Genomic DNA, 26,896 nt, shown 5'->3' with positions numbered 1-26,896 from the left:
GACATCTGTTTATAGAATTATTTCAAAAAGAGAAAATGGACCATATTTCTTTTGTGTTGGACCTCAGAGTTCCAGACACGTAATATTCATGTATATGACTCATATGCCACTGGTCGTCATCATCGATCCAAGATTAGCCCACGTCCTCTTTTCATTTCTACAATAATTATTGATGAATTCATTAACTCACTGATTGTACTTTTAAACACCATGACTCCCAAAACACTGAGAAAGAGCTCTAGTATCCTTAATCTGTATATAGAATCATTCTCATATATCAGTATATGTCTTTCATTAATATCTTCAGTTTTTCATATATGCACCCATCGATATAATGCTTCCCATCTATCCTGGGTTTATCACTAGGCTACAGGTGGCCTTATCTGATTTTATTTCCAACTTTGTTACACAGTGAACACTCTTCAACAAACAAACAAACAAACAAACAAACAAAAAACCCAAACCAAGACAAGAACTTTATTACTCACACTGGTCTCTATGCTCCTAATAAATAGATGCAACCAGGAGCTCAGGACCATGGAAGATGCTTCCACCAGTTCAAGCGAGTCCATTCTGAGGAGTACAGATCAGAACAGGTGATACAAAAATTATACCTTCTCTCCATTGATGTTTGCTTTTCATCTTTAGTTCAGACGGTCATTTATGCGATCATTAATTCAAAGTATATTTCTTTCATTTTCTCTTAAGAAACCACTTTTGAGCTCGCCACAGACCCAGAACATAAACATTGTCTATAACTTGTACTGTCTATATTATCCCTACCCAAGAGGTAACAGTCATAGGCACCTCATTTCTCATTGGACTTCAGGGTTTTCAAGATATATTAATAAGCATTTCTTGTTTGATCACGTAGTTTTATAATTAGACACTGCTTCACTTCATTTATCTTTCTTTACTTCTTTCTTTCTTTCTCTCTTTTTTTTTTCAACTCACTTATCCAATTAAAATAATGGAATGAAAAACCATGAGCACAGAGACCCCCCCCCCCCGCCAAAAAAAAAAAAAAAATCTTTGTGTATTCCTGACATCTGCGTGTAGAATCCTTTTCAACAAAGGGAACGGACTAGATGTCTCTTCTATTGGACCTCAGAGTTCCAGACACGTATTCATTCACATATGACTCATACGCCACCAGTGGTCATCATCGATCCGTTATTGCCCCTCTTTTTCTTCATTTATTTCTATTTATTCACTAGTCATTACTTCACTAATAATAGTTTCTAATCATTACGATTCACACAAACCCAAGAAGGGTTTTTATGTCCCAACGCTGTATAGAAAATCATCCTTGCATCAATCTCTTTCAGTAATTAACCTCAGTTTTATGTACGTGCAACAATCAATATAAGGCACCACCTCAATGTCACACTTACGACTACTCTACAGTCTACTATACAGTTTTCTTAATAATATGGTGACTACTCTTAAACAAACCACCCAAATAGTCAAGAAACTTTGACTATTACTCACACTGGTCTCCATGCTCCTAACACACATATGCAACCATAGAGCTCGTGACCATGAAAGATGTTAAATCAGCTCAGGTGTGTCCATTCTGAGGAGTACAGAGCAGAACAGGTGATTAGTTAACAACAAAAGAACAAAAACCAAAACAGATCTTATCTCTACTGACCCTTGAGTTCTGCATTTCAGTTACTCATTGGTACATTTATTAATTTTTCATAAATATGTTTTTTCTCTTAACAAGAGGAATCATCTCAACCTTGGATATGATCGAGAACAAGAAAATTGACTCCTACTAAACAGTGTCTACATGATCTTTTTTTTTAAATTATTTTTTATGTTTATTTATCTCCGAGACAGAGCGAGACAGAGCATGAGTGCGGGAGGGGCAGAGAGAGAGGGGGATACAGAATCCGAAGCAGGCTCCAGGCTCTGAGCTTTCAGCACAGGGCCCGACGCGGGGCTCGAACTCACAAACCGTGAGATCATGACCTGAGCCGAAGTCGGTTGCTCAACCGACTGAGCCACCCAGGCGCCCCAACATGATCTTAAATGAGAGACAACGTTCTTACTCCATCTATTTCTTTATGAACATCAGTGTTTTCAATTTTTATTAATAATATTTTTTGCCTCATTACATATGTTTATAATTGAAAATCACTTCATCCTCTTCTTTACTTATATATTTATATTTGTTTAATGGTTCTACCATTGATTCATTAGTAATAGTAAATCGAAATTTGTGAATCTAAAATAAGAACCTGGTATCTGTATATTCTTGACATCTGTCCAATGGATCATTTCAAACAGGAAACAGACGAGGTACACCACCAGTCATCATTACTGGTCCATTCTAGATCCTCACTCTCTTCATTTGTTTTACATTTGTCCTCAATTAAATCATTAATTCAGAGACATTATTCAAGAAAACATGAGCACGAGATCCTTGAATATCCTTAACGCTGTTCTATAGAATCCTTTCCCATATACACCATATTTTTTCCATTTCTTTGATTAATCAACAGTAAGAATGTTTCCTATTAAATCTATTATTGTGCCTTGGATAACTTTTTTATGATGTTTAATGCTTTTTAACAATGCCGGAAACATTCTTAAACAAATGATTAAAACCAAGCTAAGATCTTTGACTATTACTCACTTTGTTCTCTCTCCTGACAGAGACAACACAATTTGAAGCACAGCAGAAGCTAAAATCAGATCAGTGCGTCCATTCTGAAGAGTACCAAGAAGACACAATGATTTTTACAAAATGAGACGCTGTCCCCACTGACCCACAATTTTCATCTTTCATGTCCTTAGTCATTTAAGCGTTTATTAATTTGTGGTAATATTTATTTTCCTCTCAATACAACAAACCTCAAACTCACAACTGACTCGGGGTGATACCCTACTACCTATCACCATCCATGTCACAAGTACTCAAATATGTAATACACTTGGCCCATTTATTATCCATTCCAGTGAATATTAATATTCATTTCCCTGACTATATATTTTAGTAAAGAACAATGCTTCATCCTCTTCACCTTTATTCATTTATACATTTGCTAATTTATTCTGCCATTGATTCTTTCGTAGTTATAGTTTTATAATTCATGAACACAAAGACCAAGAAAAAGATTATAGTCCTGCCTCTAGACCTCTGCCTATAGTATGACTGGAAATACGGGGAATAGACTAGGTTCCTTTTGGGTTGGCCCTCAGTGTTCCGCACTCATTATTCATCTTCCATGAGTCAGACACCAGCAGTCATCATCACTGGTCCATGATTGGCTGTCTTTCTGTCCACTCTCATCTGCGCTTCTTTACTGACTAATTCATTAATAAAGAAATATGCATAAATCACACCAAAAAAGAAGATCCTTCAATATCCCTAACATTTCTCAATAATATCATATATAAATAGACTAAATCCTTTTGATTAACTGAACTTAGTGTTTGTTTTTTTAGGGATTAACCATTTTAATGTTTCATATCAATCCAATACTGCACATTGGCATGGTTGGCCTTCTCTGTACCGCTTAAACCAAGAGAAGAATTTTGACTATGATTCACATTGATCTCCATGCTCCTAACAGGGAGATGCCAACATAAACATGATGACTGTGGGTTAATCCTTAAATCAGCTCAAGTGTGTCCATTCTGAGAGCAAAGAGCAGAGCAGATGACAAAAAATCAAGATGTTTATCCATTGATTCATAGATTATACCATTCATTTATGTAGTCGTTCAGGTATTTACTATGTTAATATATTTCTTCTTAATAAAACAAATGTCAAATGTGGAAGTGACTCACACAACAACTGGCTGTAACTTATAATGTTCTATTACCACCTTTGCATCAGAGACAAAACACACTTGCCAAAACGGTCCATTGGCTGTCAATTCCAAATCATAATGATGCGATTTTTCTTTGTACATTCCTGATGTCCAGTTTGAAGGGTCAATTCAAATAGAGGTACTGAACTAGATTTCTTTCATATGGGACCTCAGAGTTCCAGACACGTATTTATCATATATGACTCATACACCATCACTGGTCATCATCGATCCAATATTGTCCCTTATCTTCTTCATTCATTTCTACGGGTTTATTGATTATAGAATTATTTCACTAATAACAATTTTAAATGCTATCATTCATAAAAACCCAAGAAGAGTCTTTGTGTCCGTAGTCTATATATAGAACTATTCTCACATCCATGTTTCTCATTATTACCTGTTTTTCTTATATACATCTATCAAAATAATGTTAACTATATCCCATATTTATTACTGTAACTGTATCCCATACTTACACAATTGTATACTTGCGTTCTTTAAAAATTCTTTGCACCTTTATACAAATAACCTTAAAGTAGAATACTGAAACCAAGAAAATAACCTCAACCGTTACTCACATTAATTTCTGTCCTATTATAGAGAGGCAACCATAGAGCTCTTGACCATGGAAGATGCTAACTCAGCTCAAGTGCGTCGTTCTGAGGAATACAGAACAGAGTAATAGTAAAAAAAAAAAAAATGAGACCTAATCACCATTGATCCTTGCTTTCTGAGTTTTATTAATTAGGTACTTATTACTTCTTCTTAATGTGTATTTTTATCTTTACAAAGGAGAAACTCAATCTAAATATTGACCCAGAAAAACAAAACTCACTCTTCCTCATCAGTGTCTATAGGATCTTTAGCCATTTGATCCATTAATTTCTTAATGATTATCAGTGGTTTTGAAATGATTAATGATATCTTTTGTCTCACCACATATATTCATAACTGGACCAGGCTTCACTTTCTCCACTTATATTCTTTAATAGTTCTATCATTATTCCATTAATAATAACGAATCTAAGTCTATGAAATCAGTACAAGAATACAATCTTTGTGTATTCCTGACATCTCTTCATAGAGCCAATTTCAGCAGAAGAAGGAGAGTGATTATGTCCCACGTGAGACCTCAGGGTTCCAGACACATATTTTCATCATCCTTGACTCCTATGCTTCCAGCCATCCTCACTGATCCCTGCCTGAGTCTATTTTTCTCTGTTCATGTCTACATTTGGATCAATTAAATTATGAATTTGTTTATGATAATAAAAATAATACCTGGCATAAAAACACAAGAACAGATTCTTGAATGTCCCTAACATCAGTTTACAGAATCATTTCCCACAGACTATACTTCTTTCATTAATAGACCTCATTCCTGTACGTCATAAATCAACATAATGTTTGATATCTTATTTATCATAGGTCATCGTAAACTTTTAAATTAATTTAATAATTTTTAATAATACCATAAAGACCCTTAAACAAATGACCAAATCCAAGGTGACAACGTCGGCCATTGCTCACTTCGGTCTCTTTCCTTACACAGAGGCACCATGACTATTTTGATGACTGCACATGCTGAAATCGCTTCCAGCATCCAGTCCAAGCAGACTAAAATGTCGAGACTTTCTCTCCATTGATTCATAGGTTCCACGATTTGTTTGCATAGTCCCTTGGGCATGTATTAATTTGTGGTAATATTTATTTTTCTCTTAATAAATTCAATCTCAAAGTTCTAACTCACTCTATTAACACTGTCTTGTCATTCTCGCTCAAGACGTATACATATTTGATCATTTTATTTTCCATTCCAGTCATATTTCCTTATTATATATTTTAACCGTAAATCGTATTCAACCCTCTTTATATTTGCTCATTTACATTTTCATTTATCCTACTATCGATTTTTTTTTCTACTGAAGTACAGTTGACACGCAATGTTACTTTAGTTTCAAGTATACAACGTAGTGATTCGATAACTCTCTACAACTCTATATATGTAACACTATGCTCACCACAATGGGAGATACCACCAGTCTCCATCCAACGCTATTACAATACTGTGTACGTTGCCTGTGTTCCCTACACCGTACCTCCTGGGACTCACTCATTCCATAACTGGAAGCCTGTACCTCCCTCTCCCCTTTACCCTCAACCCCTTCCCTTGGCCCCCTCCCCTCTGGCATCCACCAGTATGGTCTCTATATTTCCACCATTTATTTTTTATAATAATACTTTTAAATATTCATGTACACAAAGGCCAGGAACATGATCCTCGCATATGCCTGACATCTCTCTAGAGGATCACTTCAAATGGGGAGAAAGGACTAGATTTCTTCTGTGCTGGACCTCAGAGTTCCGGACGTGGAAGGTTCATCACCCAAGACTCCTATGCCTCCACTTGTTATCATTTATCCAGGTATATCCCTGATTATCTTCAATCATGTCTACGTGTTTTTATTAATTCAATTCACTATTAATAATAAAATAAGGGGGCGCCTGGGTGGCTCAGTCGGTTGAGCCTCCGACTTCAGCTCAGGTCATGATCTCACGGCTCGTGGGTTTGAGCCCCACATCAGGCTCTTTGCCAACGGCTCACAGCCTGGAGCCTGCTTCGGATTCTGTGTCTCCCTCTTTCTCTGCCCCTCCCCTGCTTGTGCTCTGTCTCTCTCTCTCTCTCAAAAATAAACTAAACATTAAAATAATAATAATAATAATAATGATGAGTACCTAGGAGGTCAAAAATTTGAAACTAGACCCTTGAATATCTCTAATATCTGTGTATAGAATTGCTTCACGCAGACATATATTTCCTCAATGCCCTCAAAATTTCCAAATTAATATACTGCTTCCTATTAATATCATTTTTCTTTTTAACAGGTTTGGAAATTACTGATCATATTTCACACTTTTTAATAATGCGAAGACATTTTTTTTAAACCACAAAACCAAGAAAAGAATTCTGACGATTACTCACGTTTTGTTCTGTGCTCTTCACACACAGATGCATCCATAGGGCTCATGACTATGGAGGAATGTCTAAATCAGCCGAGTGGGACCATTCTAAGGTGGACAAGACAAAGCAGATGATGATAAAAGATGGAGACCTTGTGTTCATTCATCCCCGTGTCCATCTTTCATTCAGTCATGTAGGCAGGTAGTGATTTGGGATAATGTATATTTTATATTTTTTCTGAAGTGAATGAACAACATTGATCTTGTCCCTGACAGGAAACTATTACATACAAATATATAATTGTCACAAAATAGATGTGTATGTACCTTTCATAAAAGATCTTTGTTTTCAATATGTAGTAATAGCATTTCTCGCCAAGCCACACATTTCATTAATTGGGCAAAGTTCCACTACCTTCATCGTTATTTATATATATGCTCATTGATGATTTAATTGAACTAATTATAAAAATAGAAGTGCATGGGGGCGCCTGGGTGGCTCAGTCGGTTAAGCGTCCGACTTCAGCTCAGGTCACGATCTCACGGTCCGTGAGTTCGAGCCCCGCGTCGGGCTCTGGGCTGATGGCTCAGAGCCTGGAGCCTGCTTCCGATTCTGTGTCTCCCTCTCTCTCTGCCCCTCCCCCCCATTCATGCTCTGTCTCAAAAATAAAATAAATGTTAAAAAGAATTTTAAAAAATATATTAAAAAAAAATAGAAGTGCATGAATGTAAAGGCCAAGAGAAGTTGCTTGTGTATTCCTGACATGTGTCTATAGGATCACTCGAAACAGGGGCAATGGACCAGAATCCATCTGTGTTGGACCTCAGAGTTCCAGACACATATTCATCATGGATGACTCATATGCCATCAGTGGTCATCATTGATCCAGTGTTGTCCCTATTTGTTCATTTCTACAGTGTTTATTGGCTAATTCATTAATTCACTAATTATTTTGAAACCCAGTTATCACCAAAGACAGCCCTGAAGTCCCTATTCTGTACATAGAAATTTTTCCATGTCTATATATCGCTTTCTTTAAATATCCTATGTTTTTACATTTCATATCATTTCAACGTTTATACGCAGGGCTACAGCTGACCATCTTTATTCAATATGGCACTTTTCAAAAACACAGTGAACACCCTGCAAAAAAAAAAAATCACTGAAAGCCAGACAAGAACTCCGACTCTTACGCACAACGGTCCCTCTGCCACCGGGTCGTGCTACTTGAATCAGGTCAAGTGTGTCCGTTCTGAGAAGAACAAAGCATAACTGATTTAAAAAAAAAAAAGTTACATTTTTATTCCCATTGATCCTATATTTCCACATTTTTTTACCCACTCACTTAGGAATTTATAATGATTCTTTGTGTAAATACTTTCATCTTAACAAAATAAACAGCAGCAAACTTGAAATAGATCCACAACAAAAAACTGACTCTTAACTACCTGTGTCAACATGATCCTTGGTCAAACAGGTGACACTCCTAATCCATCTATTCCTTAATGAGTTTCAGTGTTTTCAATTGTGTTAATAATATCTCATGCCTGCCCACATATGTTCATAGTTGAACAATGCTTCACCCTTTCTTATTTATTATTTGTATTTCTTTCATAGTCCTACAATTTGTCCATTAACAATAATAAATCAAAGGCTATCAGCCAAGTTCCTATATTGGACATAAACCTAACATCTGTCTCTAGGATTAAATAAACAGAATACACTACGTATTATGCTGGACCTCGGAATCCAGACATGTAGTATTCATTGTCCGTGACTCATCCACCACCATTCACCATCACTGTTCATGATTAGGCCTCTTTCTTGTTATTCTCATAAACATTTGCTTACGGCTTCACAAAATTCATAAGTACACAGAATTAAAAACACATAAATACAAGATCCCTTAACAGCCTTTATCTCTCCAAACTTTTCCAGAGACTAACTCTTTGTTTCAAAAGCTGACCTCAAGATTTACATTAATGGATTCATCAACTTAATGTGCCATATCAATCTGGTATTTAACACTGGTGGATTTTGCCTTCTTTGACTGTATTTAATATTTGGAATAACACAGGGAATACCCTTAAAGAAACCACCTAAGCTCAAGCATTGACATTACTCACACTGGTCTCCAATGTTCCTAACAACATGGATGCAACTGGAGACCGCATGCCTCGGAAGAGGCTTACATCGGCTCAAGTGGGTCCATTCTGAGGAGTACAGATCAGAGCAGATAACAATAAAGTGAGGAACTCTTTGCACGGAAAACACTCACATTTCTTTTCTGTTGGACCTCGGGGTTCCACACACACATCTTTCATCACGCATGACTCCTACCCTGGCAGTTATCATCACTGATCCAAGGAACACCACTGTCTCTCCATTTAGTTCTATATTGTTTATTGATTAATTCAGTAATTCACTAATTAATTTTGAACTGTAGTATTAAAAACAAGGCCTTGCTATCCCTCTTATGCGACTAGAATCATTCTCACAACAAAAGATCTCTGTCATTAACTATCATCAGCTTCTCACGTCTGTATTAATCAAAGTAATGCTTCATACTAATCCCGTAATCGTTACTAGGATACAGTTCACATGCTTTGATTATATTTCATACCTTTTACCAATACAATGAATATCCTCAAACAAAACCGAGGAACAAAGATAAGAACTTTGATGATTACTCACATTGGTCTCCAGACTCCTGTAACAGAGCTGCAACCCTAGATAGAGCTCGTGATCAGGGAAGAATCCTTAAATCTGGCACAATGTGTCTGTTCTGAGGAGTACGGGGCAGGGCAGAGGATAAAAACGTGTGAGACATTTTCTCCAGTGATTGTTGCTTTTCACTTTTCATTTAGTAAAGCACTTAGGCCAGCATTAATTTGGCATAAATACTTTTTTCTCTTCAGAAAACAAACAAGTGTGCTTTTACCACTGACCCAGAATCTGAACACTGTCTATGACTTCTGCTATCTATGGCATCATTAGTCATTCCGGGAAAGGTCATGTACCATTTACTTCAAATGAGCCCCAGGGTTTTCACGGTGCATTAATAGTATTTCTTGCATAATCACATATTTTTATAATTGGACAACACATCACTCCATTCATATTAATTGATAGATTTATTTATAGATTCTCTCATTTATCCAATTATAATAATAGCATGAAAATGCATGAACAGTAAGACCAAAAATGAGATCCTTGTATATTCCTGACATGTGTCTAGAGGACCCCTTCAAAATACGGGAATGGACTAAATTTCTTCTGTTGGACCTCAGAGTTCCAGACACGCATTTATCATGAATGACTCATATGCCACCAGTGGTCATCATCGATCCAATATTCTCCCTCATTGCCTTCAATCATTTCTATTTGCCTAATGATTAAATTATTCATTCACTACTAACAATTTCTAAACACTGTGATTCACCAAACCCCAAAGAGAATTATTATATTCCTAATCTGTACATAGATTATTCCCACATCAGTGTATCTCTTTCATTAATTATCCTCAGTTTTCCACAGGTGGGTTAATTAATATAATTTTCATATAGCCCATACTTATCACTGAAATACACTGCCTTCTTTAATTATATTTTGTCCTTTTAAACAGGACAGTGAATTACCTTTGAAAAAAAACCCACGTAACCAAGAAAATAACTTCAACTGTAACTCACATGACTCTGCATCCCCCAACTATACAGAGGCAACCACAGAGCTTGTGCCCATGAAGATATGAAATTAGCCCAAATGCACCCATTCTGAGAACAGAGCAGAGCAAGTGATGAAAAAAATTGAGATTGAACTGCCATTGATACTTGCTATTAATTTCCTAGACTCAGGATTTAGATACTTAATTTTTATCATTATATATAAAATATATATTTTAGGGGCTCCTGGGTGGCTCAATTGGTTAAGCATCCAACTTCAGCTCAGGTCATGATCTCACAGTTCATGAGTTCAAGTGCCATGTCGGGCTCTGTGCTGACAGCTCAGAGCTTGGAGCCTGCTTTGGATTCTGTGTCTCCCTCTCTCTCTGCCCTTCCTCCGCTTGTGTGTGTGTGTGTGTGTGTGTGTGCGCGCGCATGTGTCCTCCACACAAGTGTGCTCTCTCTCTCAAAAATCAACATTTAAAAATAAATAAGTAAATGAATAAAATATATATTTTAAATGTAAATAAAATTTTCTATATTATACATAAATATATACTAAGATGTATATAAATAATAACATACTTAACTATATAAATATATAGAATGCATAAATTGTTAAATATTTTCAAATATGGTTAAAAATATTTTCAATATGGTTATATATGTTACATATATAAGGTATAATATAAATATATAAATACATAAAATAAAATATATGAAAAAATAAAATATATTTTTACTTATTTTGTGTTTTATGTATTTATGTATTTATAAAAACTAAATACATTTTATTTTTATGTATAAGATCTATATTTTATTATATATTATATATCATATAGCATATATTATATATCTGTCCTAACATAATGAAAAACAACCTTGAGACTGACAATACATTTCATTGTTTTATATATAAGATTTATATTTTATTATGTATCATATATCTATCCCAACATAATGAAAACTTAAGCTTAAGACTGACCCAGAACAACACAACTGACTCTTACAAATCAATGCCTGTAGGATTCTTAAACAAAGAGGTGATACACCGTGATCTACTTATTTTTCATGGGCATCAATGTCTGCGGGTTTATTAATATTTTTTACCTCACCACATATGTCCAGTTAGGCAAGGTTTCACCCTATTTTTCTTTAATTTTTATTTATACTTACTTAATGCTTCTATCGTTACTCCATTAATAACATATCTACATCTATGAAATCAATTCCGAAGTAGGATCTTTGTAATGATTTGTATTGACCTCGGCCTCCTTCTATAGAAACCATTTGTCTATAAAATCAATAGCATGTCTTGCCTAAACCCGTATTTTTTATAATTGGACAATATTTCACCCCCTTTATATTTACTTTCATATTTATTATTTCATTGATCCAATTATAAAAATAGAAACAAAAACGCATGAACATGAAAACAAAACCGAGATCCTTGAACATTCTTGACACCTGTCTATAGGATCATTTCCAACAGGGGCAATGAAGCAAATCCTCTTTCTGCTGGACCTTCAGCGTTGCAGACACGCATTCACCATGTAGGACTCATGCGCCACCAGTAGTCATCAGGGATCCAATACTGTACCTCCCCTCTTCTTTATTTCTCCATTGTTTATTGACTAATGAATTCACTCACTATAATTTTAAAACTGTGATTCACAAAACCCCAAGAAGGCATTGATATCCCGAATATGTATCTAGAGTCATTTTCGCATCAATATGCCTGTTTCATTAATAATCCTAAATTAAATTTATGCATTAGTCAATGTAATCTTATATATATATATATAAAACATTAGGTTTTATATATATATATATATATATATATATATATATATATATATATAAACATTAGGTTGATATGAAGCGTTATGTTGACCAATCTATAAATGTAACACTAAGGTCAGCTAGTAAAACAGATTAGTCTCTGTGGTAATATGTGTGTGTGTGTGTGTGTGTGTGTGTGTGTGTGTGTGTGTGTGTGTATATATTCTACAGAGACTAATATACATATATATATAACCTAATGTTTTATATATATATACACACACACACATATGTGTGTGTATGTGTGTGTGTGTGTGTGTGTGTGTGTGTATAAAACATTGGCATATTTTATCTTCTTTGATAAATTTTTCAATAACACTTTTGGATATTTTGAAGAATACAGTAAATAACCTTAAACGAGCCACTCAAACCCAAGACAAGAACTCTATTACTCACGTGGTCTCCACGCTCCTACAACATAGATGCAACCTGAGGGCTCACGACCTTGGAGGAATGTTACGATCAGCTTGAGTGCATCCATTCTGAGGAGTACAGAGCAGAGCAGATGATGAAAAATGAGACATTCTTCCATTTACCCTTGATTTACATCTTTCATTTAGGCAGGCATTTAGGCAATCATTATTTGGAGTCTATTTCATTTTCCTCTTAAGAAAACGAACTACTTTGAACTTCCCACTGACCCAGAACATAAACATTGTTATAATTTGTTCTCCAAAGAGCTTACATTCATGTACCATTTATTTCTCTTTGGACCTCAGTGTTTCAAAATATATTAATAGTATTTCTTGCCTCCCACATATTTTTTAAATTGAACAAGCCTTCTACAATTCAGCTTTTTGAAATATGTATTTCCACACGGATGTTTCGATCATCCAATTGTCATTGTAACTGCATTTCGATCATCCAATGCAAACAATGAAAATGCATGAAGAGAAGGACCACATCTCTTGTGTTGGACCTCAGAGTTCCTCCAGACAGGTATTCATCGCATAAGGCTCATACGCCACCAGTGGTCATCATCGATCCAATGTTGTCCCTCTTTTTCTTCATCCATTTCTTTTATTGATTGATCAAAACATGACCTCATTAGTAATTTCTAAATGCTATGATAACCAATACGATAGGAGAGGCTCTGTATCCCCTAACCCACATCAATGTATCTCTTTTATTGATTACACTCAGTTTTCTACACATGGATTAATCAATGTTTCATATGTTCCATATTTATCACTGAGATACGGCTGCCATTTTAAATTGTCTTTCACACATCTTAACAATAAAGTGAATCACCTTTACAAAAACACCGGGAAATGAGAAAAGAATTTTAACTATTACTCACGTTAGAGGCAACCAGGAGATCATGGCCATGGAAGATGCTTTAATCAGCTCGGGGATATCCATTCTGAGGACCACAAAGCAGAGCAAGTGACAGAAAAAATTGAGACCTAACTGCCATTGATCCTTGCGCTCCACATTTCATATATTCAGCATTTGTTTTTTTCAATATGTATATATTCTTATCTTACACAAGGAAACACTCAATTTCACTACCAAAAAGAATAAAATTCACTCTTCCTTATCAGAGTATATGTGGCCTCAAAGAGGTGGGACCTTTGTCTATGTATCTCTTAACGGGCGTCGCTGTTTTCAGTGGTGACTACTAACATCTCCTGCCTCACCACAAACTTTAATAGGTAGAGAAGGCTTCACCCTCTTCTGTCCTTACATAGTTGCTTTTCAATAGTCCCGCCATTATTCCGTTACTAACGACAAATCTATGCCCACAAAATAACTATATGAGAATACGATCTTTGTACATTCCAGACATTCCTTCACCGAAGGGATTCCAAAAGGAAAAACAGACTAATTAATTTTCACGTTCGCCCCAGAGTTCCAGGCTCATACATGAGCAGGCATCACCATTGCCTCATGCTTGGTCCTCATCATCGCTGTCGACATGTTTTTATTGATTAATTCATCAAATTATATATCTTTTTTTATATATCTTGTATTATATATCTTGTTAACTAATAACAAGAAAATAAACGCTTAGAGACCACAAAAACTAAGATCCTTAAATATCTCTAACTTTTGCCTTTAGAATTATTTCCTACTGGCGATATCTTTCACTAATTAACCAAAATGTTTCCTTTATAGACTAATTAATATAATGCTTCACATAAGCCTCAAATTTACTATCTGACTACGGTTGTGAGCACTGACTTTATATCACACGTCTAATCATGCAATGAAAACCTTTTTTAAAAGACCACAAAACCAAGCAAAGAATTTTGACTATTCCATTGTTCTCTGTGCTCTTAACACATAGATGCAAGCACAGAGCTCATGACTATGGTGGAATGGCTAAACCAGCCAAGTGGGACCATTCTAAGGAGTACAAGACAGAGCAGACGATAAAAACATTGAGAATTTATGATCACTGGTCCCCCTGCGTTCCACATTTCATTCACTCAGTCATTAATAAGCATTAAGTTGGGATAATGTATATTTTATTTTTCTTAGGAAAATAAACCAAATCAATCTTGTAGCTGATAGCATGAACACTGACTGCTACTCAAAGAAGGACACCACTATGCCGTATATTCCCTAATAGGCATTTGTTTTCAAAATATATTGATAGCCTTTCTTATTTAACCACGTATTTTTGTAATTAGATGATATTTCACCCACTTCTTATTTATTTATTTGTTTTTTTATTCATTTATTTATTTATTATGTCATTGGCCCAATTAAAAAATAGAATGTATGAACATAAAAGACCAAAAACAGGATTATAGAGGAGATTTACTTACAAATCATTTATCCAAATACAGTAGTAGTATAAAAATGTGTGAACACAACTAAAAACAAGATCCTCATATATTTCTGACATCTGTGTAGAAGATCCCATCAAACAATGGGAACAGACTACATTTCTATTGTGTTGGACATCAGAGTTCCAGATACGTATTCATCGCAAACGACTCATAACATACACCACCAGTGGCCATCATCGATCCAATCTTGTCCCTTTTTTCCTTCATTCAGCTCTACATTGTTCATGGACTGACTCACAAATTCATTAACAATAATTTAAAATCCTATTAGTCAGAAAACTCAAGAGTGACAATACTCCTCATTTGTATATAGAATCATTCTCTCATCAATATATCTTTCATTAATTACCTTAAATTTCCTGCATGTAATCATTAACATAATGCTTCATATGAATTCAATATTATCACTAGGCTATGGTTCGCTACTTTTGACTCTATATGGCACACTGACCAGCCTTTAAAAAAAAAAAAACTCATAGGGGCACTTGTACCCCAATGTTTATAGCAGCACTCTCAATAGCCAAATTAAGGAAAGAGCCTAAATGTCCATCAACTGATGAATGGATAAAGAAATTGTGGTTTATATACACAATGGAATACTATGTGGCAATGAGAAAAAATGAAATATGGCCTTTTGTAGCAACGTGGATGGAACTGGAGAGTGTGATGCTAAGTGAAATAAGCCATACAGAGAAAGACAGATACCATATGGTTTCACTCTTATGTGGATCCTGAGAAACTTAACAGAAACCCATGGGGGAGGGGAAGAAAAAAAAAAAAAAAGAGGTTAGAGTGGGAGAGAGCCAAAGCATAAGAGACTGTTAAAAACTGAGAACAAACTGAGGGTTGATGGGGGGTGGGAGGGAGGGGAGGGTGGGTGATGGGTATTGAGGAGGGCACCTTTTGGGATGAGCACTGGGTGTTGTATGGAAACCAATTTGACAATAAATTTCATATATTAAAAAAAAAACATAGCTGAAACTGAGACAAGAACTTGACTCACATTGGTCTCTGTGCTTCTAACACACAGACGCAATCACGAGCTCGCCACCACGAAACAATGCTTAGTCAGCTCAGGTGTGTCCATTCTGAGAAGTACAAAGCACAGTTAATGGTTAAAAAAAAGAAACTTAAGACCTTGTCTCTCCATTGACCCCCGTGTCTCACATCTCATTTACTCACTCATTTAGGTCTTTATAAATATTTCATGCCATGAATAGATTTTTCTCTTAATAAAAGGAACAACCTCAAACTTGACACCGGCTCAGAAAGACTAGACCCTTACTTGTCTATGTAACTCTGAGCTAAGGAGATAACACCGTTTTTCCACTTAGTTCTTAATGAACATATGTATTTCCAATTTTATTAATACTTCTTGCCTCACCATATATACATAGTTCATAGTTGAATAATCCTTCTCTCTCTCTCTCTTTTAACTATTATGTATATTTCTGTAATGTCTCTATCATGAATGTACCAATAATGACAAACCCAAATCTACAAACTCAAAATAAGAACATGATCTTCGTATGTTCCTAACATCTACCTACAGGATCCAATAGAACAGAAGGAGTGGATGATTTCTTACATTGGCCCTCAGATATCCAGATACATATTTCTCATCGCCCATCACTCATCCACTGCCAGTCGCCATCACTGGCCCGTCAGAGGCCCACTTTTGCTTCCTTCCTTTCTACATTGGCAGTGATTAAATCATTAATTCTTTGAAAATATTAAAATGGGTATAATTTGCAAAAACTGAAGCATAAGATGCTGGAACACCCTTAAATCCTAATATGGGATTGTTGCCAACATAGGTTATATTTCTCTCATTAATCAATCTCAATGCTACGTATTAAATTAACGAACACCATGTTTTATATCGTATTTATCAGTTAGCCATGGCGAGCCTTTTTATTATTTTTATCATGTTTGAATAATACCACAAACACAAACAAATGACCCAAACCAAAACGAAATTTTTGACCATTACTCTCCTTGTTCCTAACACAAGAGCAACGTCACGTGATAATCTTGACCGCAGTGGACAATGAATCAGCTCAAGCATCTATTCTGAAGACAACCAGAGAAGGTGATGAAAAGGCTTAGAGTTTCTCTCCACTGACCCCAACACTCACTCACATAATCATTTAAGTATTTATTAACTTATGGAAATATTTACTTACTTTTACCTTAAAAATAAACTTCAAATCTGGAACTAATTCAGACAATAACTGACTACTGCATTTTATTGTTTATATCAACCATAGTCAAAGACATAATACACTTGGTCCTTTTATATGTATTCTAATGTATATTAATACTTTTCCCTATATTAATGTTTATTTATTTTTGAAAGCGACAGTGTGAGCAGGGTAGGGACAGAGAGAGAGAGAAAGAGAGGGAGACACAGAATCCAAAGCAGGCTCCAGGCTCTGAGCTGTCAGCACAGAGCCTGATGCAGGGCTCGAACCCATGAACTATGAGATCATGACCTGAGTTGAAGTTGGACACTTAACCGACTGAGCCACCCAGGGGCCCCTCCCTTGCTATATATCTACCAAAGAACAATACTTCAACCTCTTCACCTTTATTCATTTATTCATTTGTTTATTCTACCATTAATAACTTTATTAATTATTAACATTCATGAACACAAAGACTGACAACAAAATCCTTATATATTCCCGACATCTGTATATAGGATCCTTATACGCATGAGAAACAGACTAGATTACTTTTCTATCAGATCTGAGTTCCAAACACAGAGCAGTCATCAGATATGACTCATATGCCACCAGCTGTCATCGTTGATCTAAGGCTGGCCCTCTTTCTTTCCATTCTCATAAACATTTATTCATTAAGCCATTAAGCAAAAAATGCACATGAATTAAAAATATAAGAATATATTCCTTCAACATTCCTAACATCTATCTCTACAGTATTACAGAGACTAACTCTCATTAACTGACCTCAGTGTTACATTTATGGATTAGGAAACAAAATGCTTCTTATCAATCTGATAGTAACTTCATTAATTAATAAATAAATTCCTGGGGCACCTGAGTGTCTTAGTTGGTCAAGCATTTGACTTCCACTGAGGTCATGATCTCACAGTTCATGGGTTCGAGCCCCGCCCACGTCAGACTCTGTGCTGACAGCTCAGAGCCTAGAGCCTGCTTCAGATTCCGTGTCTCCCTCTCTCTCTGCCCCTACACTCCCCTTGTGCTCTTTCTCTCTCAAAAATAAATAAACATTAACATTAAGTAAGCAATTAATTGTTATATTTGCCTTCTTTGATTATGTTTAATACTTATAAATAAATACTGAATAGCCTTAAGCAAACCAAGATAAAAGTTTGAGTCTTACTCACATTGGTCTGTATGCTTCTACAACATAGACACAACCTAAGGGCTCATGACCTTGGAAGAACGTTACAATCAGCCTGAGTGTGTCCATTCTCGGGCGGGGGCGGGGGGTACGGAGCAGAGCAGACGATAAAAAAAGAGACATTCTTCCACTGCTCTTTGCTCTACATCTCTCACTTAGGCATTTAGGAAATCATTATTGGAGTGTATTTATTTCATTGCCTTTTATAAAAATGAACTGTCTCAAACTTCCCACTGACCCAGAATATAAAAACTGTCTATGGGCACCTGGGTGGCTCAGTTAATTCAGCGTCTGACTTCAGCTTGATCATGATCTTGTGGTGCGTGGGTTCGAGGCCGGCATCCGGCTCTGTGCTGACAGCTCAGGGCCTGGAGCCTGCTTTGGATTCTGTGTCTCCGTCTCTCTCTGCCCCTCCCCTGCTCATGCTCTGTCTCTCTCTCTCTCTCAAAAATAAATAAACATTAAAAAATTAAAAAAAAAAAACAACTGTCTATAATTTGTTCTGTCTATATCATCCTATCCAAAGAGGTGACAGTCATATACAATTCACTTCTGTTTAAACTTCAGTGCCTTCAAATTATATTAATGGTATTTCCTGTCTCCTTACATATTTTGAAAATTGGACAGTGTTTTTACAATTCACTTTATTCTTTATATATTTCCTCATTGATATTTCATTGACCTAATTATAATAAAGAATGGAAATTCATGAAGAGAGACACCACATCTCTTTTGTGTTGGACCTCAGAGTTCCAGACACGTATCGTTTATCACCCGTGACTCATACACTGGCAGTTATCATCACTGATCCAGAGAAGACTACTTTCTCTTCATCCATTTCTACATTGTCTGTTGATTAATTCATTAATTCACTAATTACCATTTAAAACTATATGATTCACAAAACTCCAAGATGGAACTCTTATGCACGATATGCATACAATCATGCACACATCAATATCTCTCTCATCAAGTGTCTTGTTTTTCATAAACACTTTAATCAATGTATTGCTTCGTTTTAATCCTATAGTTGTCACTGAGACACAGGTGGCTTTCTTTGATGATATTTCATACTTTGTATTAATACAATGATTACCCTTAAACAAAATACCAGAAACAAGATGAGAACTCTGAGTATTACTCACATGGGTCTCCTGTCTCCCCAGTACAGAAATGCAACCCAAGGGCTCTTGATCAGGTGAGAATCCTTAAAGCAGGTCCAATGGTCTGTCCTGAGGCATATAAAGTAGATAATAAAACGAGTCAAGACATTCTCTCTCTCTTGCTTTTAATCTCTTATTTAACCAGTTATTGTTCAGTTATTAATTTGGTCTAAATATTTTTTCTCGTAAGAAAATGAACAACTTTGATTTTACCACTGAGCCAGAAGCTGAACATTTGCCTATGACTTCTACTGTCCATGACATCCTTAGACATACATGTAAGAAGAATCATGTACCACTTACTTCTAATTGAACTTCAGAGTATGTTAATAGTATTTCTTGCATAATCACAGATTTTTATAATTGGACAATGCTTCATCACTTTCATCTTTATTTATGTTTGTTTATTGATTATGTCATTGGTCCAATTATAAAAATTGAAAGGAAATGAATGAAGACCACGACCAAAAACAAGATCCTTATATATTCCTGACATCTGTCCACACAGGATCTCTGCAAACAATGGGAATAAACTAGGTTTTCTCTTCTGTTGGACCTCAGAGTTCCAGACACGTATTCATCGTGAACGACTCATACGCCACCAGTGGTCATCATCGATCCAATATTGTTCCTCTTTTCCTTCATTCAGTTCTAATTTTTTTATCGAGTAAATCATTAAATCACTAATAATTTTAAATTCTATAATTCACAAAAGAACGTATACCTCCCTGAGCTCTACTTTGATAATTCTCACATCAATATCTCTTTAACTAGTTATCCTCAGTCTTCTACACATGGATTAACCATTATAACAGCTTGCATACCCCACATTTATCACTGGGATACAGTGCCTCCTTTCATTATATCTTAGAGTTTTCAATAATACAATGAATCGCCTTAAAAGAAAAACAACACATATGCCATGAAAATAATTTCAACTGTTACTCACATTAATCCCCATCCTCCCATTATATAGAGGCAACCATAGAGCTCCATAATCGTGGAAGACGTTAAATCAGCTCAAGTGTGTCCATTCTGAAAAGTACCGAGCAGAACAAGAGATAAAAAGGAAGGAGATACTATGTTCATTGGTCCTCGTATTCCATCTTGAATTTAGTCAATTACTAAGCAGTGAATTTTATTGTCTTATAAGCCCATGAACAATATTGATCTAGCTACTAATAAAGAATATGAACATGGACTATGACTTATCAATAACTGTAGCGTCCTGCAATAACAACTCTTGCACCATACATTCCCTTATTGACATCAGCATTTTAAATATACATGAATACGATTCCTTACCTAACCCCATATTTTTATAATTGGACAAGATTTCACTGCTTTCATCTTTATTTATTTATGCGCTCGTTTATAGATTATTTCATTGATCCAATTATAAAAATTGAAACAAAATGCACGAACATAAGAACCCAAAACAAGACCCTTGTATATTCTTAATATCTATCTATTCAATCACCTCCAACAGGACAATAAACCAGATTCCATTTCTGTTGGACCTCAGAGTTCCAGACACGTATTCATCGTAAACGACTCATACGCCACCAGTGGTCATCATCGATCCAGTAGTGCCCCTCTTTCCTTTCATTCAGTTCTATATTGTTTATCGGCTAATTCATTAATTCACTACTAATAACTTTAAAACCCTCATTCACAAAAGCCCAAGAAAATCATGATATCCTTAATCTGTAAATAGAATCATCCTCACATCAATATATATATCTTCTTAAAATTAGGCTGTTAGTCATTCATGTATTAATCAATATAATGTTTTCATAAAATTCAGTATTTGTCATTGAGCTATAGTTGGCTTTCTGTGATTCTACTACATAGAACTTTCAAATAATGCACTGAATACACTGGAAAAAAAAATCACTGAAACTAAGACACGAAATCTGATATTACTCACATGGTTCTCTGTGCTTCTAACACAGACATGCAACCACAGAGCTCACCGCCACGGAATATTGCTTAAATCAGCTCGCGGTGTGTCCATTTTGAGAAATGAAAAGCAGAGTTGGTGATAAAAAATAAAATAAAACAAAACATTTACTTACATTGATGCTTGCTTTCCACATTTCATTTACTCAGTCATTCAGATATTTGTGAATATTTCATAACGTTTTTTTTTTCTTTTAACAACAACAGCACCAAAGATCCTCAAACTTGAGGTGGATCAAGAACAATAAAATGGACTCTAAACTGCTCATGTCTAAATGACCCTTGGCCAAAGAAGTGACACTCTCGATCCATTTAATTCTTAATGGGTGTCAGTGTTCACAATTTTTATTAATATTTCTTGCCTAAAAACAGGTCTTCAAAGTTGGACAATGCCTCACTTTTTTGTATTTATCTGCTGTTTATATATCTTCAATGGTTCTATTACTGATCTATTTCTAATAATACATCTAAATCTATGAACCCAGTAAAAACATTCTTTGTACTATCCAAAAATCTGTCCTTAGGATCAAATAAACAGAGAGAAAGACTACGTATTGACCTGGACCTCATTCAGCGTCCCTAACTCATCTGCCACCAGTCATTATCACAGGTACATAAAAGACCCACTTTTTCTTCATTCATTTCGACATTTATACCAGTTACATCATTAACTCATAGATTATAGTAAAATACATAACTAACAAAAACTGAAGAATCAGCAGGTTGAATTCCCTAACTTCTATCTATAGAATAAATGCCAACATAGATTATCTCTTTCTCATCAGTCAATCTCCACGTTACGTATTATCACTTAATCGGTATGTTTCCTATCTGTATTTACCATTGGGCAACACCTTACTTTTTGACGGTATTTATGAATTGTTAATAACACTGTGAATACCCTAAGGGAAATGACCCACACCAAGACAAAATCTCTTGCTACTCACCTTGGCTTACCCTCCTAAGACCCAGGCCACACAACAATCTTTCTTCATCAGGGCAGAAGCTGAAATCAGCTAGAGCATCCGTTCTGAAGAGGACTGAACAGAGAACATGATAAAAAATGAGACATTCTTCCACTGATCCTTGCTCTACGATGTTCATTTAGTCGGCCACTTATGAAATCATTCTTGGAGCATATTTATTTCGTTATCTTTCATAAAAGCAAACCACTTCGAACTTCCCACTGACCTACCATGTAAACGTTGTCTATTGTTTGTCCTGTCTGTATCATCCTAGCCAAAAAGGTGACAGTCACATACTGTTTATTTCTTTTGGACTTCAGCGTTTTCAAATTATACCAATAGTAATTCTTGCCTCCCCACGTATTTTTAAAATAGGGCAAGGTTACTACAGCTTATGTTATTTTCTATATATTTCCTCATTGATATTTCATCGATCCCATAATAATAGTGAAAATTCATGAAGAGAAAGACCACATCCCTTGGACCTCAGAGTTCCAGACACGTATCCTTCATCATCCACGACTCATACGCTGGCAGTTATCATCACTGATCCAGAAAAGACCACTTTCTCTTCATTCATTTCTATATTGCTTATTGATCAAGTCATTCATTATCGTTTTAAAACCGTTTGATTCACCAAAACTCCAAACAGTCTTTTCCCTATTATTGCCCTAATAATGTATCTGGAACCATTCCCACATTATTATATCTGTCATATTTATTATCAGTTTTTCATAAATGCTTTAAATCAGTATAATACTTCATTTTAACCCCATATTTGCCACCAGAACACAGTTCATGGTCTTTGAGTATAGTTCATATTTTTTCATTACTCCCGTGAATACCCTTAGACACACCAGCCAAACGAGACAAGAACTTTGATTCTACTCACACTGATCTTCCTACTCCTTCCAGAACAATCCTAGAGCTCCTGATCAGGGAAGGATCCTTACATCAGGTGCAGTGTGCCTGTTTCTGAGGAGTTCAAGGCAGAGCAAATCATAAGAAAGGTTGAGACATTATTTCCATTGGTCTTGGCCTTTCCCTCACACGTAGTCAGACATTTGGGCAATCATTAATTTGGTGTATATATATTTTTTCCTTTTAGAAAACAAACCCACTGACCCAGACATGAGCATTGTCTGTAACTCCTCCTGTCTGTATTACCCTTAACTCTACAGGTAACAGTCTTGTACAACTTGCTTCTAATCGAACTTCAGGGTTTTCAGAGTCTGACAATAGTATTTCTTGCCTAACCACATATTTTTATTTTTAATCACATATTTTTATAATTAGACGATGCTTCACTTCATTCATCATTTTTATTTAGATATTTCTAGAATATTTATAGAATCCATGTATCGAATTATAGCAATACATATAAACGCACAAACACCAAGACCAAAAACAAGATCTTAGTATATTCCTGACACCTGTCTATTGGATGCCTTCAAATAACGGGAATGTACTAGATTAATTTTCTCTTGGACCTCAGAGTTCCACGTATTCATCGTATGCGACTCATACGCCACCAGTGGTCATCATCGATCCAATATTGTCCCTCTTCTCTTTGTGATACTCTCTTTGTATTTTGATTAAATCATTGGTTTGCTAATAACTTAAAATCCTATTATTCACAAAAACCGAAAGGAGCCTTTGTGTCCTTAAACTGAACACAGACTTAGTCTCACTTTTCTTTCATCATCAGTTTTCCATACGTGCATTAATCAATATATTGTTTTATAAAATTCAGTATTTATCACAGAGCCACAATCGGCCTTCTGTGATTCTATATGGAATTTTCGAATAATACACTGAATGTGCTGAAAAAGAAATCACTGAAACAGAGACAAGAAATTTGCCCATTACTCACATCCATCTCTGTGCTTCTGACACACAGATGCTGTCACCAAGCTCACCGACCAGGGAGGAATGCCTGATTAGCTTGAATGTGTCCATTCTGAGAAGTACAAACCACAATAATGACAGAAAAAAATGATGACATTTTTATTCCCACTGATTCTTGCTTTCCACATTGAACTTACTCATTTAGGAATTTATAAATCTTTCATAATGTAGATTTTTTCTCTTAACAAAAAGGAAGCCTTCAAACCTGACACTGATCCAGAATAATAAAACTGACTCTTAATTATTCATATCTATATAATCCTTGGCAAAAGAAGAGACACCCTGGAAACATCTATTTCATAATGGGCATCAGTGTTTGCAAATTTTGTTAGGATTTCTTGCTTCACCATGTTACGTTCCTAATTAGACAATAATTTGCCTTTTCTTCTTACTCCATTATTTATATTTCCTTTAGTGGTTCTATCATTGGTCCATTCATAGCAACACATCTAAACGTATTCATCCAAAATAAGAACGTGATCTTTATACTTCCTGACATCTACCCATACGATCAAGTAAATAGAGAAAACAGAATATTTATTGTATTGAACCTCAGGGTTCCAGACACCTACTATCCACCGTCCATGACCCATCATCACCACTGGTTCCCTTAGAGTTTATTCATTTTTCTATCTGTATCAATTAAGTCATACCTCCACTGGGAATAATAAAATACATCCACAATTAATAAAAACCAAAGAACATGATACTTGAATATCCCTAACTTCTCCCTATAGAATTATTGCCAAAATAGACACCTCTTTCATTAATAAGTAGCGATGTTACATGTTATCGATTAATCAACGTAATGTCTCATATCATATTTATCATTGAGCCATGGTTAATTTTTCACTGTAATTATTATGTTTGAGTAACACCACGAAAGCCCTTAAACACATGACCCACACCAAGAAAAGAACTTTGACTATTACTTGCCTTGGGCTCTTTCCTAGAGAAGGGAAACATGGTGACCTTGATCACAAGAGAGGCTGAAATCACCTTGAGCTTCTATTCTGAAAAGTACCGAACAGAAGTGATAAAAAAAATTGAGACTTTCTCTCAATTGATCCATATATTTGTTTATTGCTTCTTTCATGGTTCAATTATAATAAGAAGTGAAAATGAATGAAGAGAAAGACCACATTGTTCTTGTATTGGACCACACGGATTACTCGTCACCTGGGACTCATACACCGGCAGTTACCATCATTGATCCAGAAAAGACCACTTTCTCTTCATTTATTTCTATCTTGTTTATTAATTTATTAATTCGCTAATTATAATTTTTAAACTCTATTATTGACAAACGCCGAAAAGGCTTTGATATCCCTAATATGCTTCTAGAGCCATTTTTGCAGCATTATATCTCAGTCACGTATCAGTTTTTCATACATGCATTAATCTATATCATATTTCCCATAAATCTCTTATTTATCAGTAAGGATCAAGATAGCCTTCTCTGATTATATTTCAACGATTTCATGAGTAGAGTAAATACCCTTAGACAAACAACCCAAATCAACACAGAGAAATTTGTTTATGCTTACACTGGTCTCCAGTCTCTTAAAACAGGTGATGCAACCCTGCAGTTCAAGATCAAGGAAGAATCTTTAAATCAGGTTCCGTGTGTCTCTTCTAAGGAGTACAAAGCAAAGCAGGTGATAAAATGGTTGAGACATTCTCTCCATGGAGCTCTGCTTCAACGTTCACATAGTTATTTAGGCAATCATCAATTTAGTGTATATATTTAGTCTGCTAAGAAAACAAACGACTTGGATCTTACCACTAAGACAGAATACGAACACTGTCTATATAACTTACACTGTCTACATCATCCTTAACCTAAGAGGTAACAGTCAAATACCATTTATTTCTAAGGAAACTTCGAGGTTTCCATAAAATATTAATAGTATTCCTTGCCTCACCACATATTTTTATAATTGGACAACGCTTCACGCTATTCATATTTGTTTATTTATGTATTTATTGATTCTCACATTTATCCAATTATAATAATAAAACAAAAATACATGAATACCAAGACCAAAATAAACCCTTTATTTATTCCTGAAATCTGTCCATAGGATGCCTTCAACAACAGGAATGGCCTAGACCAATTTTCTGTTGGACCTCAGAGTTCCAGACACGTATTCATCGCGAACGACTCATACGCCACCAGTGGTCATCATCGATCCAATATGGCCCCTCTTTTCCTACACAGATTCGTATTTGTTTATTGATCAAATCATTCACTAACTCACTAATTAGTGAATTCATGAATTCACTAATAATTTTTAAGCAGGACAATTTTAAAAAAGAGGCTTGAAGTCTCAAATCTAAATACAGAATTAATCTCACCTCAATATAGCTCTCTCATTAATATCCTCAGCTTTTCCTATGTGCATTAATCAATGTGT

The 26,896-nt window shown here is 35.5% G+C and overlaps 1 long non-coding RNA gene, 20 other non-coding genes and 3 pseudogenes across 21 annotated transcripts; all 24 read right to left on the bottom strand.

Annotated features, from left to right (window-relative positions):
- Positions 1-56: 56 nt before the first annotated feature.
- LOC122223411 lies at positions 57-130 on the bottom strand. Its single transcript, XR_006204288.1, has one exon. It is a non-coding gene; the product is annotated as a small nucleolar RNA SNORD113/SNORD114 family (small nucleolar RNA).
- A 970-nt stretch (positions 131-1,100) lies between these two features.
- Positions 1,101-1,173, bottom strand: LOC122223412. The gene has a single exon (XR_006204289.1). It is a non-coding gene; the product is annotated as a small nucleolar RNA SNORD113/SNORD114 family (small nucleolar RNA).
- Positions 1,174-3,199: 2,026 nt separating this feature from the next.
- Positions 3,200-3,272, bottom strand: LOC122223436. Its single transcript, XR_006204310.1, has one exon. It is a non-coding gene; the product is annotated as a small nucleolar RNA SNORD113/SNORD114 family (small nucleolar RNA).
- Positions 3,273-3,987: 715 nt separating this feature from the next.
- Positions 3,988-4,059, bottom strand: LOC122223417. The gene has a single exon (XR_006204293.1). It is a non-coding gene; the product is annotated as a small nucleolar RNA SNORD113/SNORD114 family (small nucleolar RNA).
- An 893-nt stretch (positions 4,060-4,952) lies between these two features.
- On the bottom strand, positions 4,953-5,026 carry LOC122223440. Its single transcript, XR_006204313.1, has one exon. It is a non-coding gene; the product is annotated as a small nucleolar RNA SNORD113/SNORD114 family (small nucleolar RNA).
- A 1,150-nt stretch (positions 5,027-6,176) lies between these two features.
- Positions 6,177-6,251, bottom strand: LOC122223426. The gene has a single exon (XR_006204300.1). It is a non-coding gene; the product is annotated as a small nucleolar RNA SNORD113/SNORD114 family (small nucleolar RNA).
- A 1,354-nt stretch (positions 6,252-7,605) lies between these two features.
- On the bottom strand, positions 7,606-7,677 carry LOC122223393. The gene has a single exon (XR_006204270.1). It is a non-coding gene; the product is annotated as a small nucleolar RNA SNORD113/SNORD114 family (small nucleolar RNA).
- Positions 7,678-8,524: 847 nt separating this feature from the next.
- Positions 8,525-8,598, bottom strand: LOC122223441. The gene has a single exon (XR_006204314.1). It is a non-coding gene; the product is annotated as a small nucleolar RNA SNORD113/SNORD114 family (small nucleolar RNA).
- A 481-nt stretch (positions 8,599-9,079) lies between these two features.
- Positions 9,080-9,154, bottom strand: LOC122223435. Its single transcript, XR_006204309.1, has one exon. It is a non-coding gene; the product is annotated as a small nucleolar RNA SNORD113/SNORD114 family (small nucleolar RNA).
- Positions 9,155-10,068: 914 nt separating this feature from the next.
- LOC122223402 lies at positions 10,069-10,140 on the bottom strand. The gene has a single exon (XR_006204279.1). It is a non-coding gene; the product is annotated as a small nucleolar RNA SNORD113/SNORD114 family (small nucleolar RNA).
- Positions 10,141-11,969: 1,829 nt separating this feature from the next.
- LOC122223425 lies at positions 11,970-12,042 on the bottom strand. Its single transcript, XR_006204299.1, has one exon. It is a non-coding gene; the product is annotated as a small nucleolar RNA SNORD113/SNORD114 family (small nucleolar RNA).
- A 653-nt stretch (positions 12,043-12,695) lies between these two features.
- On the bottom strand, positions 12,696-16,177 carry LOC122221446. Its single transcript, XR_006203228.1, has 3 exons — positions 16,095-16,177; positions 13,594-13,656; positions 12,696-12,775 (listed from the first exon to the last, which is right to left on the bottom strand). It is a non-coding gene; the product is annotated as an uncharacterized LOC122221446 (long non-coding RNA).
- LOC122223418 lies at positions 13,207-13,281 on the bottom strand. Its single transcript, XR_006204294.1, has one exon. It is a non-coding gene; the product is annotated as a small nucleolar RNA SNORD113/SNORD114 family (small nucleolar RNA).
- Positions 15,199-15,275, bottom strand: LOC122223422. The gene has a single exon (XR_006204297.1). It is a non-coding gene; the product is annotated as a small nucleolar RNA SNORD113/SNORD114 family (small nucleolar RNA).
- A 503-nt stretch (positions 16,178-16,680) lies between the features above and the next one.
- On the bottom strand, positions 16,681-16,755 carry LOC122223442. Its single transcript, XR_006204315.1, has one exon. It is a non-coding gene; the product is annotated as a small nucleolar RNA SNORD113/SNORD114 family (small nucleolar RNA).
- Positions 16,756-17,836: 1,081 nt separating this feature from the next.
- LOC122223423 lies at positions 17,837-17,909 on the bottom strand. The gene has a single exon (XR_006204298.1). It is a non-coding gene; the product is annotated as a small nucleolar RNA SNORD113/SNORD114 family (small nucleolar RNA).
- A 1,309-nt stretch (positions 17,910-19,218) lies between these two features.
- LOC122223420 lies at positions 19,219-19,293 on the bottom strand. The gene has a single exon (XR_006204296.1). It is a non-coding gene; the product is annotated as a small nucleolar RNA SNORD113/SNORD114 family (small nucleolar RNA).
- Positions 19,294-20,194: 901 nt separating this feature from the next.
- Positions 20,195-20,266, bottom strand: LOC122223397. Its single transcript, XR_006204274.1, has one exon. It is a non-coding gene; the product is annotated as a small nucleolar RNA SNORD113/SNORD114 family (small nucleolar RNA).
- An 892-nt stretch (positions 20,267-21,158) lies between these two features.
- On the bottom strand, positions 21,159-21,230 carry LOC122223398. Its single transcript, XR_006204275.1, has one exon. It is a non-coding gene; the product is annotated as a small nucleolar RNA SNORD113/SNORD114 family (small nucleolar RNA).
- Positions 21,231-23,050: 1,820 nt separating this feature from the next.
- LOC122223413 lies at positions 23,051-23,125 on the bottom strand. The gene has a single exon (XR_006204290.1). It is a non-coding gene; the product is annotated as a small nucleolar RNA SNORD113/SNORD114 family (small nucleolar RNA).
- Positions 23,126-24,055: 930 nt separating this feature from the next.
- On the bottom strand, positions 24,056-24,123 carry LOC122223414 (annotated as a pseudogene).
- A 901-nt stretch (positions 24,124-25,024) lies between these two features.
- Positions 25,025-25,088, bottom strand: LOC122223446 (annotated as a pseudogene).
- Positions 25,089-25,633: 545 nt separating this feature from the next.
- LOC122223448 lies at positions 25,634-25,696 on the bottom strand (annotated as a pseudogene).
- Positions 25,697-26,603: 907 nt separating this feature from the next.
- LOC122223401 lies at positions 26,604-26,675 on the bottom strand. The gene has a single exon (XR_006204278.1). It is a non-coding gene; the product is annotated as a small nucleolar RNA SNORD113/SNORD114 family (small nucleolar RNA).
- Between the last annotated feature and the right edge of the window lie 221 nt (positions 26,676-26,896).

This window comes from Panthera leo, chromosome B3 (assembly GCF_018350215.1).
Source record: "Panthera leo isolate Ple1 chromosome B3, P.leo_Ple1_pat1.1, whole genome shotgun sequence".
NCBI classification, from domain to species: Eukaryota; Metazoa; Chordata; class Mammalia; order Carnivora; family Felidae; genus Panthera; species Panthera leo.
The sequence above is the reverse complement of the archived record's forward strand: the minus strand, read 5'-3'. Positions and strand labels throughout refer to the sequence as shown.